Here is a 6911-nt window from a genome sequence, read left to right on the forward strand (position 1 = left end):
TAGGTCCCTCCACTTTGTGTGACAACATCAAGGCGCACGCCACAAGTCGGAGGAGAAGCTCGGCCAAACACTAACATATGTGTAAGCGCCAATCTATTATTATTATTATTATTATAAGTTAACTGTTTCCGATGTTCCACTGGAAATACTGTTAAGCAAGACTAGATCGTTTGAGCAAGATTACAGATATCCGTCAGCCTTCAACTTAAGTGAACTCAAACCCAAAGAGTAAATAATAAAATTTTATCAATACAAATAAGTATATTACAATTTGTACAGAGCGACTTAAACTCGTTCATCATTTAACACCCACATTTTAAACAAATAATACATTAACATATTGAACTTTCCTTGACACTGAGACGATAAATTGTTTAAAAGCAGCTACAGTCGTTTAAGTATTGTGCTATTATTATGAACATACACATATGCATACGTTGACATACCCTGTAAAAATCGTTGGACCATGTAGTCTATTTGTGGTATATTGGTGTACTTACAAAAGTGCTCCTCTATCATGCTGTAGCGGACCAACTCGTGTCTCTGCACCAGCTTATTGTTATCCGATCACTGCTCGTGTTTTAACGAAATGTAATTGAAGTTAAGCATTTGAAAGTACATTTGCATGTCTGGCTGTAGCTAAACGTGTAGAGATGCTAGCAATTATTTCTTAGCTCCCAGCATGTTCGGGTTCGAATGTCGTCAGAGGCAACATGTAATTTTTAATTTTTGTTTTTGGTTTTTATTCATTTCAAAAAAAGCATCTGCGAAGTGAAGAACAAAAGCGTGTACAAACGAAAAAATATAACAACAATGTCATTGGAGTATGTTAGGAGTAGTTTTGTGCTACTCTGATGTAATGCAGAGATGGAGTATATGGTCCTGCCCTAGGACATCGCAATGTTAATTGGACCATATTTTTTATATGAATTGTGGTTAATTTTGGGTTACTCCTTGGTCCTTCGGGAGTACTCTTTACATGCATGCATGGAGTAGTCGCGATTTTTGCAGGGTACGTCATTAAAGATGATTCACGCGATACATGTATGTATGTATAAAAACTGCAGTACAGGCCTTTTACTAAATATGTGCAATGTAGTATGTACTTCCATTTCGATAATTTCAAATTGCCCTAAATGGCAGCTAAATGCGTAATGAAAACAAGTAATTTTTAAGCGAAAAAAACGCCTTCGATTCTCATATAAAAATTTAAGAATATCGTTAATATCTTCATGATCCAATGATTGGATTGAAACAAAAATAGTATGGGACCACCTGTGAGGTAACACCTTTCCTAAAAAAAAAAAAACAGAATTATAGAAATCGGATAACGTGACCCAAAGTTATGCGGTAATACTACGTTCTAATTGACGAGCTAAACATGTCAAATGGGCTTGAACCGGTTAAATGAACAAAACATGTTCATAAACAAGTTAAATCGCATGCAAATTTTATTGGAAAATTGAACCAGTTAAATCATTTAACTCGTTTGAAAACCAGTTCAGTAGTGCGATTCACTAACTTTTAACAAGGCTACTTGACACGGTGCAGCGAACAAAGATGGCTACTCTGGTTTTGCCGATTTTGACAGTTTTGGTAACTAGTAAATAAACCTTTGTTTACAAATCAGCGGTAAATAGAAATTTCAGATATAAGTGAATTATAAGTTTAAATTGTGTTAATTTGCAATTTGTCATTTTTGAGTTGAAGACTGCAAAAACTAATAAAATGAAGTGCCGTGTGTTTAATTAAGAAAGCCGTGAAGATGCAAGATGCGTAGATGCAAGTGCAGCGTTGCCACGAATCGCTCCATTTTGTGTATATATGTAGGGCGCGGCAAAACCGTTCCCGAAATGTTTATATTGACAGCATTTCATCACAATGATTTCGCTTCTGCTCCAACCAGCCTCTTTTAGCAAGTTAACTAAGCAATCCCGCTGAGATGCGCCGCAGTTTGCTCCAGCAACCTTAATTTTAAAGCAATGGAGTGCATTTAAACGTTTGCTGCAGCAGCCTCAAATGCAAAGCGATGGAGTGCACTAAAATGTTCACTATTCTCTAAAAGATTAGGTGCAAAATACAATATTTTCGCATTTTGCATAATTAAAATTTTAATAGATAAATGTACCCACTTTTTCTTTTTGTTAAACATGGTAATACCTACCATGTTTGTTTACCATGTGACCTTGCGCGTTATTTTTTATACCCGAGCGCATTTGTGCACAAGGGTATTATAACTTTGGTCACATAACGGTCGTTTGTAACAGGTAAAACGAATCGAGATAGATATAGATAAATGTATACATAAGTGATCAGAATAAAAAGAGAAATCGATTAAGCGGTGACTGTCTTAACGAAACTTTGTATGTGCACTTCTTTCGGGTGCAGGATGGATGATATTGAAAATGGGCGAAATCGGACAATAACCACGCCTATCTGACATATAACGGTAATTTGGAGAAATACGAAGTCTTCGATTAATCAGTAAATATTAAAGCTAATTTATTCAAAATGTATGCTAGCGACAATCCTTTACCAAGAAATACGTTCATGATAAAATTTTGGAAAACCATCGTCCCGATCAGACACACTTGCTGTGCCAAACGATGCTAGTCTTTCCAAGTGGACCACCTTCATCTTGATTCTCGGTCTCCCAGCTATCTGGATTCGATGCACTGTGTCCTTCAGACGTTTGTCAATCCTATACGTACCTTTCCAGTTACGATGTTGTTCGGAGGTGAAGCCTTTCTTCGGCTGCGGCATGTGCAACAACACCAAATCGCCTTCCTGTAGCTCTTCTCGGCTCGATGCGCTTATCTCCGGTGGTGCACCATCTCACATGGTCGTGCTTCTGCCGGCCACTGATGGTGACCAGACCATGTCTCCTCTCGTGGGCACCCTTTTTGTCAGATCTATGCCGCATCCTCTGTCCATGACACCCAGGCTCCTGCCTTCGTGCTGCACTACCTTTAGCACATCTTGCTAAATCCGGTTCCTCACGCTGAAACTTGCCCAGGGTTTCGCATCTCGCTCCTTCGCCGGCGTTAACATCATTGACCGGACATGTATTACCTCATCCTTGGCTTCCGGCTTAACTGCTCGCCTTTGCCGACCACCTTTTTCGGGACACTTCAAATCGCGCCTACTGCTTCCACAGTCGCTTCCATTTCCGGCCACCGGCGTATCACCATTGCAACGTGGTTCAGTGGCTTTCCTCCTACCGGAAACACTGCCTGGCTCGCGATGACCACTTCCTTGTTGCCTCTTCTTCACTGAGCTGGCGGAACCGTCACGCTTTTCCTGTATCGGTGAACCACTTCCTTCTCCTGACGAAACTATTTCGTCTCCATCACTGTCAACCTCTGCCCAACTAACCACTTCCGTTTCCGGTGGAATCTTCGGCACTTTCTCCTTCCACCTTAAATGGCACTTCCCTTTCGCCATAGGTTAGGATCATTCCCTGGAGGTCAATCTTCATGCCTCGCCCAAGTAGGAAATCCACGCCTATGATGACTTCATCCACAATGTCTGCCACAATAAACTTCGTGTACGAGGCCAACCCGTCGATTATTACCTCGCAAAGTACTTCTCCTAACACTTGGGTTCGCTCACCAGTTGCAGTCTGCAGCTTTGCTCCAGGTAGAGGCTTCACATAAAAAGTAGTCACATCAGGTCGAATAATGGAATGTGACGCTCCAGTATCCACTGTCAGCACTTGTTCCTGCCCATTCACACATCCACCAATAGTGAGGTTGCTCGCATTCCGGCCAATTTGTGAGACGGAGATTATGGGCCCTTCAACTTCTGTTGAGCACACTGGAACTTGCGCTGCAATCGCGGGCGAAGTGGCCTCGCTTTCCACATTTAAAACATTTTACAGAGCCATTCTTTTTCTCGCCCAGCAGTTGGATAATCTTCTTCAGCATTTCATTTGTCTCTTCCGGTGCTTCCACTTCCACACGATGTGCTTTGTAGGCTGGTCTACTTAGAAGCGCCGCCGTTTCACGCGTCTGAGCATACGAGACGGTTTCAGCAAATGTTGCCTTTGGATTCGCGTACGTCTCTCGCTTGGTATACATGTCCCGCATTCCGTTGATGAACCTCTGGATTTTTACCCTTTCCAGGTGCTCACCAGATGCGTCTACAATTGCCAAAAGAGCCAACCTTTCAATCTCCGAGGCGAATTCCTGTAAAGTCTCGTTGGATTTCTGGCAGCGATTCTCCAGCTCCATCTGGTAAATCTGTCTCCTGTGCTCGCTGCCATAACGTCTTTCCACTGCACCCATTAACACATCGTTATTGTTCCTTTCACAGTCGGGAATAGTCTGCAAGATTTCCGCTGCAGGTCCTTTCAATGCGACGAAGAACGCAGCGGATTTATCCTCCATGTTCCAACGATTTCATGTAGCCGTCTTTTCGAACTGGAGCTTAAAGACCTGGAAAGGCATAGTGCCATCGAAGGATGGAGTCTTTACCTTGAGAGGGTTCGTCGAATTCGCTGGACGATTCAACTGCAAACCCCGGAGACGATCTTCAAGCTAATCCACCTTAGCTTCGACTTTGTCCTGTTATTTTGTCGTTCCTCGATTTTATCCTGTCTCTCTCTGAGTTCCAACAACCTCTTAGGGCGTTCTTGAAAAATTTTGTATTTTCGAATCGGCTGCCGAATCATCGATTCTATGATTTATTTATACCTATATTTAAGCAAGAACATTTTTTGTGCACAGTGTCTCATCCGTGACGGTGGAATCGCCCTAGTATGTATAACAGTGTATGTATAATATCACCAAAGAACGTAAATCTAGATTAACGTTCTTTGATATCACCTTGTAAATCGAAACAAAAAAAAAATAATTTTTGATCTATTGTGGGAGCGGCCAACAAATAATAAATAACCGGTTGCCTGAGCTGTTCCAGAGCCACACTAACATCAACCAATTACAAACACGTTATTTGTAAGCACACTAGAAAACAACCCGAAAGCTTTTGTTCATGCATTCATACATACAAATTTACATACATTTTTATATACTGGCGCTTTGGCGCGCTTTTCTACTGCGAATACATTTTCCAGCACCAATTGGCCATAAGTAAATAAATATATCTGCATTATATGGGCATATGTAGTTATGTAAGTAAGTGTAATAGACGCTTTTTGTATATGCACATACATATGTACATAAATTTGTTTTTATTGTATACAATCAACAGCCAACAACAAATACATACATAGCTGCAAAATGAATAATAATTCCGCTTACGACCGATGCGAGACAGGTAAAATGATCACAACAAAAGCGAAAACGCAATCAATGCACTGAACTTAAAAACAACTACAGATGTTGTTGTGTTTGCACGACATACATAAATAATTATGTCATTGCTTTGTGGATTTAAGCGTTGTAAACAAATGTGAATGGGCACCTTTAGCCAAAAAGTTTTATTTGTGTGGGCGTGGCAGCGGATTTAGTATGCTTTGCACTTGCACTTGTGGACTTGAGTGTTCGCGACACTTTCACTAATTTATTTCTACTTGATGCTATTTAAAGTAATCGTGTTCTTTTTTTTTTTAATTTAGAAGTATTCTGGGTTGATTTTTTGCTTCGAGTATACTATGTATATTATTTTGCTGACTAACTGAATAACTTAAATACATATTTTGTTTTTCCCTATAAAAAATATTTTTCAGCATATGCTCTAACTTTAAGTGAAATCGAAAGAAATGTCTCAGTTTAATAAAATATTTTGCTTGGTATATGTATAAATATGTACATATGTACATATTAACGTACATATTCATATAAGAGATTAAAAAATAAAAAATGATTGGTATTGGTAACCTTCACATCTTGGCTCTCATTTCCGATAAATGAAGTGTCCAATTAAAAAAAAAATAAATAAATAAAACGCGCTATCAATTCGGCTGGTATGTCCGAAAAAATTATTTCAAATCTATTTACTCATTTTCACTGCAAGTTTTAGCGTCGGAATAAAGATCCGGGGTAGGAGAACTTTGTGGGCTTTTTGTGAACTTTTTGGGCAGACTGATTTGATAGATCGTTCAGACTTTTCGTTTTGTTAGATAAATCATGGTAAAATAATTCATGCTCTAGATTCAAGGAAAAATATAAAAAAAAATCCTAGAATAAATATATAATATAAAATAATTAAAAAACAGTATCAAATATCATTAGCGCACACAAGGAGTGGGTTTTGGGGTTTTGTAATTAGCTAAAGCAAAAACGTATAAGAATTGTTGGCTAAGTTTTTGTATATCATACCCCAAATAATCTTAAAAGATTCTGAAATTTTCAAGCTGTTTTCTTTTTAAGGTATGAATTTTAGAACTGCCAAATTACACACTCTTAATAAAGTTATGTTAAACAATTTTTATTAAATTTAAATAAATTTTTAATTTTGAGTTTGTATTTTTTTTAATAACACCTTGAAAATTTCAGGATTTTTTAAGATCAGTTGGAGGTATCCGGGAAATTTTGAGATTTAAAATTTTGCATAACTCTAACTTTTTCGTTATTATTATTACCTTTTTCCTTTGGAAGAAGCTCGTTATATGATAAGAGAAAAGTTTTGACCAAAATAAAATTCAGCCAAATCAAAAATGATCGATTCCAACAATTGGTCGATTTGACATCGCTTGATCGATTTGACATCGAAGTCGTTCGTAATGATTCCGGAAATTTCGTCCAAAATGTTTACTGTATTTTGCAAAATCTCGCCCAAGTAGCACTAAAGTAAAATCCAAATAATAAATAAACTCTTTAAGTCTTTCTGAAGAAGTTTGACGTCATTACGAATATGAAATTATTTATTTGTATGTATGTGTATGCATATGCACTACACCTACAACAGCATCACTGTTAGAATACATAATTCAAATGCATTTAAAAATC

Source organism: Rhagoletis zephyria, unplaced genomic scaffold (genome assembly GCF_001687245.7).
Source record: "Rhagoletis zephyria isolate East Lansing unplaced genomic scaffold, Rhagoletis_zephyria_1.1 Rzeph_scaffold_09816, whole genome shotgun sequence".
NCBI classification, from domain to species: domain Eukaryota; kingdom Metazoa; phylum Arthropoda; class Insecta; order Diptera; family Tephritidae; genus Rhagoletis; species Rhagoletis zephyria.